This window comes from Piliocolobus tephrosceles, chromosome X (assembly GCF_002776525.5).
Source record: "Piliocolobus tephrosceles isolate RC106 chromosome X, ASM277652v3, whole genome shotgun sequence".
Lineage (NCBI taxonomy): Eukaryota > Metazoa > Chordata > Mammalia > Primates > Cercopithecidae > Piliocolobus > Piliocolobus tephrosceles.
In genome coordinates, this window is record NC_045455.1 from 167,366 (window position 1) to 180,666 (window position 13,301).

Consider the following 13,301-nt stretch of genomic DNA (forward strand, 5'->3'; position numbering starts at 1 on the left):
TACTCCACACGGCCCTGAGACTGGTGACTGTGTTAGCCTGGGGAAGCGCACGGTGGCCTTGTGGGTCTTCCTTGTCACCCCCTCATCACACTTGTCTTCTTTCTGGATTTGTGTTCTGAATCCTCACCCTTCCTCACTTCTCTTTTAGGGTCCAGGCCTGGCTGTGCGCTTGCTAAATTCAAGTTTCAGTTCCTGCTGCATCAAAAATACATATTTGAAACTAACACTTTCTTAGGCAAGAACAAAAAACTATCAACTTACTTGGGAAATTGAGTATTTCAACTCATTGACAATTCTTTACTTAGGATTAAACATACAATCTTTTAAATAACAGCTTTATTTAGATACAATTCTACACCCCTTTATAGTGTATATTTTAGGGTGTTTTGGTATATTCAGAGTTGTGCAACTATTGTCGACAGTATAATTTCAGAACATTTTCATCACCTCCCCCTCCAAAAATCAAACTCCTTAGCCATCACTCCGCAATTTCCCTTCCCCCAGCCCGACAGCCACTGATTGCTTTTTGTCTCTTTGAATGTGCCTATTGTGGTCGTTTCATATAAAAAGAATCAGACAACATGTGGCATTTAGTATCCAGCTTTTTCACTGAACATAATAATGTCTTTAAGGTTTATCTATTCTGTAACTAGTATCATTCCTTTTGGTGGTAGAATAATATTCCACTGTATGGCTATACCACGTTTTATCTGTTCATCAGTTGATAGACATTTGGGTTATTTACACCTCTCGGCCATTGTGAATTATGCTGCGGTGAACATCAGTGTATGGGTTTTTGCATGACTGTATGTTTTCAAGTCTCTGGAATATAGACCTAGGAGTGGAGTTGCTGGGTGATGTGGTAACTGTTTAACTTTCTGATGAACTACCAAACTGTTTTCCAAAGTGGCTGGACCACTCTTTAGCCCTACCAGCAGCCTATGAGGGTTCCAATTTCTCCACATCCCTATTATAATCTGCCTTTTGATTGCAGACAAATTAGTGGCTGTGAAGTGACATCTCACTGTAGCCTTCCTTTGCATTTACTAATAACATTGAACATCTTCTCATGTGCTTATTGGTCATTTGTATATCCTGTTGGGAGAAATCTCTATTCAAATGATTAGATAACCTTTTGTCAATTTTGTTGTTAAACATCTTTCTGAAATGCAGCAAAGTACTTTTACCTGGAATCAGTAAACTGAGCCATGTTGGCTTGTTGCTGGATGGTAAAGGGCCTTCAGGAGAAAAAGGAAAGAAACTCAAATTTATCTTTTGCAAAGTAAGTGTGAGTCACTGTCACTTTTTTTTTTTTTTTTTTTTTTTGAGACGGAGCCTCGCTCTGTCACCCAGACTGGAGTGCAGTGGCACGATCTCAGCTCACTGCAACCTCCGCCACCTGGGTTCAAGCGATCCTCCTGCCTCAGCCTCCTGAGTAGCTGGGACTACAGGCACATGCCACTACGCCCAACTAATTTTTGTATTTTTGGTAGGGAGAGGGTTTCACCATGTTGGCCAGGATGGTCTTGATCTCTTGAAATCATGATCTGCCTGTCTCGGCCTCCCGAAGTGCTGGGATTACAAGCGTCAGCCACCATGCCCAGCCAAGTGTGAGTCACTTTCACAGTCATTTTTGCAAGTGCTATTCACTCAACCCTGACGCGAGGTCTAGGAGGTGGCTCCTGTCCCATCTTTACAAGCGAGAATGGGGCTCCCCGAGGCTGAGCGTTTGTCCAAGATGATGGTTGGAGGCCAAGGAGCTCAAAGCCAACTCACATCCACTGTGCGTCCTATACCAAGCTGCACTGAGCTAGCTGATTATTTAAACAGCTAATTTTGCTCCTCCAGTTCATTTGTGTTTAATTTTTGCTTCTTTCTCATGTGCAGGAGTATTTGGGGTTGGGGCACTAAATTAGAGCAATGCATACTTCCAGTTAGCTGGGGGCTCCAGGAAGTGCCAGGATGGCCCATGGGTTTTGTTGGATAATCTTATAGAAATTCTTTAGTAGAAACAGGTACAAAATTAGTATCTTCTCATTTTGGAGTTAGGGATAAAGGAGGGATGACTTGAAGGGGTAAGGAGGATGGAAAATTGAAATCCTTCCTTTAAAACGCTTGAGAAATTTTGCAAGTTAATCTTTTTTTTTTTTTTTTTTTGAGACGGAGTCTCGCTCTGTCGCCCAGGCTGGAGTGCAGTGGCGCAATCTCGGCTCACTGCAAGTTCTGCCTCCCGGGTTTACGCCATTCTCCTGCCTCAGCCTCCTGAGTAGCTGGGACTACAGGCGCCCGCCATCTCGCCTGGCTAGTTTTTTGTATTTTTTAGTAGAGACGGGGTTTCACCGTGTAGGCCAGGATGGTCTCGATCTCCTGACCTCGTGATCCACCCGTCTCGGCCTCCCAAAGTGCTGAGATTACAGGCTTGAGCCACCGCGCCCGGCCACAGGTTAATCTTTAAACCAGATTGAGATATCCAGGAGACTGGCAGTGCAGCCTCCATCAGGTGAAGCTCTGGGGCAGAGGAGAGGGGCCCGGGCTCTGGAGAGCTGGGCAGGGTTTCTCTGCCAGTGTCACGAATTTCTGGGACTGTAAAGGTAAAGTGGTGTGTCCCGTCCATGCGAGGCCAGCGAAGATCCCAGAGCAAAGATCCCGGATCCCAAAGGTCTGGCAGCTGGCCAGACCACAGGGAGGTGGTCCAACGGCAGGTCAAGGCGGCCCCTTGACCTCTGAAGGCTGTGTTTCAGGTTTTTGGTCTTATAAAACTTAGCATTTTTCTTTCCTAAACCTGCAGTTTTCAAATAACTTGACTTTATTTTTCTTTCTAAAAGGAGAAGACCTGTCCTAAAATGTGCCGTGCTCCCTCCATCCCCTCTTGGTACATGGCTGGTCCGTTTCCAAGGTGGGGAAGCACCACTGAGAGACGCAGTCACGTTCCAGTAGTTCAAAACTGCAGACCCCATGGCAGGGAAGGGGATTGAAGACTGAGGTACCCTATGGCCCTGGGCCCATCGCCGCCTTCCTCCCTCACACACAGGAGCCAAAGTCCCTAGGAGCTTAAAGTCGCTGCTGAGAAAGCCATCTTCTTGGGACACACAGACCACAATTCCAGCTTGAGGTTCAGAGACAATGAGTCGTTTCTCATGTTTCCCGTTTTTGTCCAGGTACAGGGAAGTGGGGGAGGGACGCCTCCGAGCCAGTGTCCTGCAAGAACCTGCCCCTCCCCAGCTCTGTCTTGGAGCCTATACTTGAACCACGTTGCCAAAGCTGGGGACTTCAAATAAAGTGCAGTGCCTGGTCTGTGGCTGCAGAAAACTCTTTCTAGGGTTTCTGTTTTCCCTTTTTTTGTTTGACTTTATCTTAACATTGCTCTTGTGGTGGGCTTTATCTGTTTCCTGTTACGTAAAGCAAGAAGAATAAGAGAGTCAAAGAAAGCAGATTAAGTATAAATTTGAAACACTGGTTGCAAGCACTGTCTTGACATTTGCTGAGGAAAAACTCAATAGTATTAATACAAGAGGAGAAGTAAGGAAATGAAAACAAAAGAGCCAGAAATGAGAACAAACACAATATACTTATGTCAATATATATGAATGGATAAAACTGAGTGGGGAAAGCCTCTGGGACTAGGTTAAAATGCAAAATTATGCTATTCTGTTTATGAGACAATGTAAAATAAAATGATGGAAAGATATTAAAAAATAAAATGATGTCTGAAAATAAGCCAGCAGGAGGGCAGTGGTGACAATGTGGATGAAAACACTGAGATCCCTGGAGGAGTGTCACAGACACAGATGGGCTGGGACAAGCACACCTGTGGTGACTTCACAAGGGCAAAGCCAGCAGAAGAGGTGGGAGGCTCTGGGAGGCTCTCATGCACGAATTCAGTCCACTAGTGAGATTCTGACTTGTGTACTTAGACCCAACATATGGGGGGGGGGGTTGACTCTAATACCTAGAAACAAGATATGCGAGGGATTGTTAAATCTCATCCCCAAAATTTTCTGCAGGTTTGACTTTGACATAAGCCTCTGCCAAGCACCTGAGCAATTTAACTGTCCTGCCTGAGCCCAGACCACAGATGGAATTGTAACATATGACCACAATGATCTGTCATTGTGAGGGAGAAAGCATCTCACCTGTAATTAAAGAGGGGCAGCATCAAACCAGACACTGTTTTTGGCAGTGAAATGAGCAAAGAGTACCCCTACGGGTAACCCTTCATGTTGGCGAGGACATGGGAAAGCACTGCTACAAACCTCTGGAGAACAATTTCTGTGAAGTGTCAAGAATAGAGTTTTTGACATTGTAAACTGATTTTTAGTAACTTGCAATAAATTGAAAAAAACTGATCTCTAACTTGCATGATACACAATTCCATAGTTTTTAAATTCCATATTTACTAAAAACTGAAAGGTAATCAAGAAAACTTACAGTATTATAAGACAATACAGGAGAATACTTGCATAATCTTAGTGAGAGGTGACAATGCGCTAGCATCCCTCACTCTCCGCGCCTCCTCAGCCTTGCCTCCACTCTGGCAGCGCTTGAGGAGCCCTTCAGCCCGCCGCTGCACTGTGGGAGCCCCCCTCTGGGCTGGCCTAGGCCGGAGCCGGCTCCCTCTGCCTGCTGGGAGGTGTGGAAGGAGAGGCACGGGCAGGAACCTTAGCTGGGCACCGGGCTCACAGGCCAGCCCGAGTTCTCGCAGGCATGGGCGTGGGCTCAGTGGGCCCAGTACTCGGAGCTGCCTGCCGGCACCACTGGCCCCCCACAGTCAGGGGCTTAGCACCCGGGCCATCAGCTGCAAAGGGTGGGTGGGCCTGATCCCCCAGCAGTGCCTGCCCTGCGCTTGACTTCTCACCAGGCCTCAGCTGCCTCCCTGCTGGGCAGGGCTTGGGACCTGCAGTCTGCTAAGCCCAAACCCTCCCCCAACCCCAGCGGTGGGCTCCTGGCCGCCCCCTGCTCCGGCGCCCATTCCCATAAACCGTTCAGGGGCTGAGGAGTGTGGGTGCATGGCCTGAGACTAGCAGACAGTTCCACCCGTGGCCCTGGGGCGGGACCCATTAGGTGAAGCCAGCGGAGCTCCTGAGTCTAGTGGGAACTTGGAGAATTTTTTTTTTTTTTTTGAGACGGAGTCTTGCTCTGTCGCCCAGGCTGGAGTGCAGTGGCACAATCTCGGCTCACTGCAAGCTCCGCCTCCCGGGTTCATGCCATTCTCCTGCCTCAGCCTCCTGAGTAGCTGGGACTACAGGTGCCCGCCACTGCACCCCAGCTAATTTTTTGTATTTTTAGTAGAGAAGGGGTTTCAGCATGGTCTTGATCTCCTGACCTTGTGATCCACCCGCCTCGGCTTCCCAAAGTGCTGGGATTACAGGCCTGAGACACAGTGCCCTGTGGAGAATTTTTACCTCTAGCTAAGGGATTGTAAATACACCAATCAGCACCCTGTGTCTACCTCAAGGTTTGTAAATACACCAATCTGTACTCTGTATCTAGCTGACCTAGTGGGGACTTGGAGAACTTTTATGTCTAGCTAGAGGATTGTAAATGCACCAATCAGCACTCTGTGTCTAGCTTAGGGATTACAAATGCACCAATCAGCACCCTGTCAAAACAGTCCAATCACCTCTCTGTAAAGTGGCCCAATCGGCTCTCTGTAAAGTGGTCCAGTCAGCGCTCTGTGAAATAGACCTATCAGCTCTCTGTAAAATGGACCAATCATCAGGATGTGGGTGGGGCCAGATAAGGGTATAAAAGCAGGCTGCTGCACACCACCAGCAGTTTGCCTCTATCACTTTGTGGAGTGTGGTGTGTTTCTTCTTTTGCTGTTTGCAATAAATCTTGGTGCTGCTCGCTTATTGGGTCCACGCTGCTTTTAAAAACTGTGACTCTCAGGGCCGGGCGCGGTGGCTCAAGCCTGTAATCCTAGCACTTTGGGAGGCCGAGACGGGCGGATCACGAGGTCAGGAGATCGAGACCATCCTGGCTAACACGGTGAAACCCCGTCTCTACTAAAAAATACAAAAAATTAGCCGGGTGAGGTGGCGGGCACCTGTAGTCCCAGCTACTCGGGAGGCTGAGCCAGGAGAATGGCCTAAACCCGGGAGGCGGAGCTTGTAGTGAGCTGAGATCCGGCCACTGCACTCCAGCCCGGGCCACAGAGCGAGACTCCGTCTCAAAAAAAAAAAAAAAAAAAAAAGCTGTGACTCTCACGAAAAGGTCGGCAGCCTGACTTCCGAGGCCCTGCAAGATCATGAACCCACCAGAAGAAAGAAACTCCAGGCTCCTCAATGTCTGAAGGAACAAATTCCGGACACACCATCTTTAGGAACTGTAATTCTCAAACTGCAGGGGTCCGCAGCTTCAGTCTTGAAGTCAGCGAGACCAAGAACCCACCAGTTCTGGACACATTAGCTTGAAAGAGCCCTTTCTGTGTATAGCACAAAGACCAGATGCCATGAGGGAAATCATTGATGGATTTGAGTACCTTAAAATAAATTTATGTGAATTGATAAGTAATAATGTGGAAGAAAGACATTGATAATAGGATAAACGTAAATATAGATAATATAGTTACTGTAGATTAATAACTAAAAGGAACATACGCTAAGAATTTGGTCAAAAAGCTATGAAACAGAAAATACAAGAAGAAATCAGATGGTCCAAAATTTAAAAATATATTTACCATCCAGGGTTGGCAAAATTACGAGGAGACAGATGCTTTGGGACCACTCTAAGCAGAGATGAAAATTGCTAGACTTGGGGGGGCGGCAATTTGGTGGTATCCATTGAAAACCTAAATGTGCTTACCTTTTGTTTTCACAATTTTACTTCTAGGAACATAAGTTACAGCATAATTTTGTGTAAAGATACATGTGGGTTAAGATCATAGTTTCACTTGGAATAGCGAAAAACGGAAAACCTAAATTTCAATAATTGGGGGACTGCTTAAGGCAAATCTGTACAAAATATTTTGTAACTGCTAAAAGGAATGAAGAAGCCTTTCATGTATGGAATGAAACTTTGTATGATACATTATTGAGTGAAATGAAACTACATAGGCCAGAAACAGAAAACTACACATAGGCTAGGACCACGTTTTTGTTTAAACAAATACGGGGTGGGGGGGGTGCAGTGACTCACGCCTATAATCCCAGCTGCTGAGGAGGCTGAGGCAGGAGAATCACTTGAACTCAGGTGGCAGAGGTTGCAGTGAGCTGAGATCGAGCCACTGCACTCCAGCCTGGGTGACAGAGGGAGACTCCATCTCAAAGAAAAAACAAACAAAACCTCGACTATGTGTACTTGACAAATAAAAATAAAAGTTCACATGTAAGTTGCTGACAGTGATTACTTCCAGGGACTGCCATCCAAGAGAAGACTCCCATGTTCCTTACTTCCTCTATACTATTTGACATCTTGCGGTTTACAAAAAGCAAGTATTAGCTTTGTAGTTAAAAGATTTGAGCAAATTTGATTGGACAGGACATGTTCAAATTTTCAATGTAAATTGCAAAGCAAACTAGATTTTCTGAATGCCTTCGGAGTTAGTAGTTGTTTAACGGTCATGTGTCTTTACACAGGTACTTGTTCTCTTCACTCTTCGGGATTCTGTAAGAGGTGTCCAGCAAGCAGCAGAGCTTACAGTGTTCTACTAGGCATGGAAGGAAGCCCTGCAAAGCTGACAGTGCAAATACCAGTGGAAACTGCAGGGGCCAAGGCAATGAGGTGCTACTTCAACTAGGTGTGCAGGGGTAGAGCCTGTGGTTCTAGAACTTGTCCAGGGGTCGGGTCTGTGGTTCTGAAGCTTATTCAGGGTTAGGGTTAGGAGCTTGTGCGGGGGTGGAGTCTGTAGTCCTGGAGTTTCCACAGGGGTGGGGTTCGTTGTCCTGGAGCTTCCACAGGGGTGGGGTTCGTTGTCCTGGAGCTTCCACAGGGGTGGGGTTCGTTGTCCTGGAGCTTCCACAGGGGTGGGGTTCCTGGTTCTGAAACTTCCATAGGGGTGGGGTCTGTGGTCCTGGAGCTTCCACAGGGGTGGGGGTCTGTGGTCCTGGAGCTTCCACAGGGGTGGAATCCATGGTCCTGGAGCTTGTGCAGGGGTGGAGTCTGTGGTTTTGGAGCTTGTGCAGGGGTGGGGTCCATGGTCCTGGAGCATTTATTTAATCTTTGGTGTCTACGTATTTTTCCTTATGGTGGACTGGATTTTAAGGAAAGCAATTTTCCACATTATAATGTTCCACAATATAATGGTTATATGTACAGATAAAGAGAGTGATGGAAGATTTTTAAAACTCTTTAATTAATTTGATTTATTGGGGATATTTATAAGCAGTATAATTAATGACAACATTTAAATCTCATGGTTCTTCCTTTACAATTACAATTTTACCAATGAGAATAAAATGCAGAGAGTTTAGAGTTTAAATTGTGGGACAAACTCAGATTTTTAATTCTTTCCATTCTGGACTCTGTGGGACAGCTGACTGAGGATCATCACAAGATTTCTCTCTTCTTTTCTTTTTAATTTTTATTTTATTTATTTACTTTGAGACGGAATCTCGATCTGTTGCCCAGGCTGGAGTGCAGCGGCAAGATCTTGGCTCACTGCAACCTCTGTGTCCTGGGTTCAAGTGATTGTCCTGCCTCAGCCTCCTGAGTAGCTGGGATTACAGTTTTGTGCCACCACGCTTGGCTAATTTTTTTTCATTTTTTAGTAGAGACGGGCTTTCACTTTGTTAGCCAGGGTGGCCTCCATCTCCTGACCTCGTTACCCACCCGCCTTGGCCTCCCAAAGCGCTGGGATTATAGGCGTGAGCCACCACGCCTGGCCTCTTTTTTTTTTTTAAGTAGAGACAGTGGCTCACCATGTTTCCTAGGCTGGTCTCAAACCCCTCAGCTCAAGTGATCCTCCCACCTTGGCCTCCCAGAGTGCTGGGGGTTATAGGCGTGAGCTACTGCACCTGGCCACGCTGGTGTTAATGATGTTTTATGCATGCTATCTGGCTAGGTTATTTTCACCAAATCTTTCTCTCACAACCTACAATCAATCAGCTGAGCTTATTTTAATTTCCTCCATTTTGTGAGCAGATGCGTGGTGGGTGAGGTCATCAGCTGGGTGACTGTTCTGCACCTAATGTTACTAGGATGTGACCATTTGACATACTCTTGCTGACAACTGAACAAAATGCTCTAATACGGCAAAGAATCAGTGAATACATAATTTTGATGAATCTGATGAAGTAAAGTGGGAAATTTCAAATAGCTATGGATTTTAGAGAAAAAGGAGGTGCGGGTACCTTTTTGCTCGGCGTATTTGCTGTTTCTGGGGAGATTCCGCACCAGCACCCAGGACTTCTCAGCCCTGTCCCAGCCTTCACACCACCTTTGAGCTCCACACCATGGTTCTGAGCGTGTGGTTCCTTCCAGAATGGCCGTGTTTTCTTCTGCAGTCTGTGAAGTTCCTGTTCTCTCTTCCCCCTGTGCAGACTCCAGGAAAGAGCACACACATTTTGAAATTTGGATTTTATTAAGGCGTGTGTGTTTGCCGTTCCCTCGACAGGGCAGCCAACAGGCTCCGGAGCAGGAAGGGGTGCGGGGGTAGAGGGCTGCTCCTGCTTCCCACTGAACCAACATTTAAGAAACTGGTTCTCCAGGTGCTGGAGTGGGAGCTGCTGGCTCAGAGAGGAGCAAAGGGCACACTCAGCCCCTGTGCGCTCACTTTGTACTGCGGGAGGGGCGTTTTCAGGGTGAGCACAACAGGGCACAGTGGGGAGGTCTCCTGGTGCTTCCTGAGAGTGGTCAGCAGAGCAGATGCTGGATAAGATGAGTAGGGGAGAGCGGGGTCCCAGGCAGGGAGGGCAAGCACCCGGGCGCCCATGGGGGAGAGGTGAGGGAGGCTGGCAGGGGTTGGATTTTGGAGGGTCTAGCAGTGCACAGAGTCTGGCGCATATGGAAGACGGTGTGGAGCCACTGAATGGCTTTAAACCTCAAGGCTCCACAGGCACTTGAGAAAGACCCCTATGGACAGGCTGGGGCTGGACTGGGGAGCATGAAGTGGGAGGGAGGGGTATCGATGCCAGCCCACTGCAGTGGTGAGATGGGAGCGGCGAACACCTGTTCAGGAGGCTGCATTGGATGGAGAGGGAGCCATGGGGGGCTGCGGAAGTGCCTGGAGTAGGGGTTTGACCCTGGCTGTGGAGCACAGAGGAGCACAAAGTAAAGAACCCACCAGGGTTAGGGCTGAGAGTTTGGTGAACTAGGGAGATTTGTGGAAGCAGGGAATAATGATGGATGGCTGGTGGCCTCCTCCTGGAAGGTCACCTTCACCCTCTGGAGACTTGTTGGGCACTTTCTCTGTGCCAGGCACTGTCCTGTGCATATTTCATTTCATTGGTGACAGACTGCATGTGTTGTTTTGGGAAACCATAGCACACCATGTGCTGCAAGATGCATCTCCATCTCAGAGCCATTAAAGAGTGTGTGTGTGTGTGTGTGTGTGTGTGTGTGTGTCAATGAAATGTACTGCTCTCATTTAACCCTGGGAGTGACCCGACAGGGAGGCACTGTTGGTGGCCTGGTGGATTCTGAAGCCATCCGAGGTGGGACTACAGCCGGGCTTGGGCTGGCGTGGAACATTCAGGTGGAACCGTCTGGCAGGCTGGTACTCAGGACTGACCACAGGACTGAAGACCTGGATCTGCAATCAAATCTGCAGCATCGAAGTGGTGCTGGGCAACGTTGCCCAGGGAGGACAGACAGGCAGGGAGGCAGCCAAAGGCTGAGCCACGGAAGCAGAAGAAAAAAGGGCAGAAGAAAACAGTTGAGGGAGGTAGAAGTGCAGAAAGTCAGGAGTGAATTACAACCAGGAGGGGCACAGTTGCTTATGTTAAAAGCTGCAGAAAGGTCAAGGGTTAGATCAGATCAAATTAAACTGACATTTTATCAAGGTCAAATATAGTGGGTCAAAATCAGCAAAGTCACTGAACATAAAAAGAGTAGGACGGAAGAATCCACATGAAATTAATGCATAAATGTTCCTTTCAGCATTACTGATAATAGTGAAATTCTGAATTTTTAATAATATGGAACTGATTCTTATAATGAACCCATTGAAGTGGTGGTGTTCAAAAGTTTCAATGAGATGTAAAAAGTCTTAAGCCAGGATATAAGATTACATATAAGGTACAATTTTAATTATACTTAATACACATATGTGCACAAAAATATAACTATAAGGAAATGCAGAAAATATACCAAAAGTATTCTCTCTGGGTGATGAAATGATAGGTTACTTAAATTTCTTCTTGGTATCCATAAATATGTATTATGTTATAATCGGGAAAACAAAAACATTTTTTAAACTTTAAAAGGAAACAATTCAATAAATTGAGCAACTGGGAAGTCACTGGTGACCTCATTTGATTGTTCAGTCATTCGACAAATATTTACTGAGTACCTACTACGTGGCAAGTACTGGCCTGGGCATTGAGTCTACAACGATAAACAAAAGAGACAAAGTCCCTGGAGTCATGAGGCTTGAGGCTCAGTGGGAAGACAGTGAACGGTCGACACACAAGTAAGTGCCTGCGAATGACACCTGTGGTGCCCGTGGTGGAGGAAGACACAACGGTGGAGCCAGAACGAGCACAGAATGGGCCGCACTGGTGGGCATCAGGACCGCCCTCTAGATGTCACATTTAGATGGAAGCTAAAAGCTGAATAAGAGCTAGGCCTACAGGAACATTCTAGATTCCTTTTCACATGCCAGGAAGGGCTGCTGAGACACAGGAGAAAGATGTTGTACTTGAGACATCTTTTTAACTGACAACTTTGCTGTTATTCCAGGCAGACCTGTTCACTTTATTATCTGGTCTTGTATGAGACTACCTACTCGGATTATTGTGCAAATTGATGTCATCCAATTAAGTCTCTTTGTTTTACTGCACTTAAATGATGACTTTAGCTACTTGAAGTTTCACTGGAGCAAATGTGTTGGATGTAGACAGAGAGACGGTGCCCAGATGGCACTGGCAAGCGTGCTCCTGTTTCACTGTGGTCCTCACGGCAGCAGAAAGCGAATGTTTCTCTATTATCCATTATTTGTGGATTATTCTTGCTTGCTGTCTTCTCTTTTGTTTTCATGAGTAATTGGTAGCTGGCTTCATTTGTCTTCCTTCCTCCCTGAATTTTCATTTAGCCAAATTCTCCTCCAGGCTTTGAAAATCACCTTCTATATCCAAAAACCAAAGAGGTCCTATTTAATTCCTTGAGGGATGAGGCTGTCTTTGGTTGTGGACCTGCTTATTCATATTGGAGGTGGCAGGGAGAACTCGAATCTTGTGGTTTCTGGCAGCCCAAAGGAAGGGGTTCTTGTCCAGGCTTCTGTATAGAAAACTGGACACGTAGCAAGGCTCCCAAAGTCATCCCAGCCAGAGCCAAATCCTCGAGACATGGGCTGGGAGATTCAGCACATAGTCCAGAAAACCATGGATCCAAGAACTGGATAGGAAAGTAATTGCATCATACTTTTAGCAGTTTTTAGCTGTAATTCAGCATTTTCTTCCATTATAATTGGAGGCAACAAACACAGCAACCTATGACTTTAAATATCACCAAGAGAAACTTCAGATATTACAGTTGGTGCTTATGTTTTGGAACATTATTCATGCTTATCACTTAGCTGAATTTTGGTGGTTACTGGGCCTGCTGCAGGGTCCTGTTATTTAATATGGTAATAAATAAGTACGTGAATTATTTTGTCATGGTTGAAAAATTATTTTGATAATGTACTCAATGTAATTGGTTGCTTGTCAATTTGTGTGGATTTTATTCTACTAATTTAAACACACTGCTTTCAGGAGTCTGTGACTTCACCATTGTTCCAAAGCAGGTCATGGTATGAGAAAGTTAAAGAACCCTTGATAGAAAACACCCATATTTGAAATATGAAGACGCTAATAACAACAACAATGTTGGCTGACTTTTATTGAGTGCTGAGCACTAAGCATTTGCATGTACTGACTCATTTCATTCTCATGACAAGCCTACAAGAAAGACACAGGAGTTTCCTGTGTTATACATGGGGAAGCCAAGGAGCAGAGAACCTGACAGTTTGTCCAAGGTCACACAGCTGGAAGGCGTGAAGCCCAGGTCTAAAGCTGGGAGAGACTGCAGAGTGAGCTGAGGTCCCACCAAGAGCCTGGCTCACAGATCTTACCAGCTCTGTGGAATGTTGAAACTGCCCAGTGACCCAAGGAGATGCATTGATGATAGATTTTTTATTTTCCGGATACAGCTTCTCCTTGCTT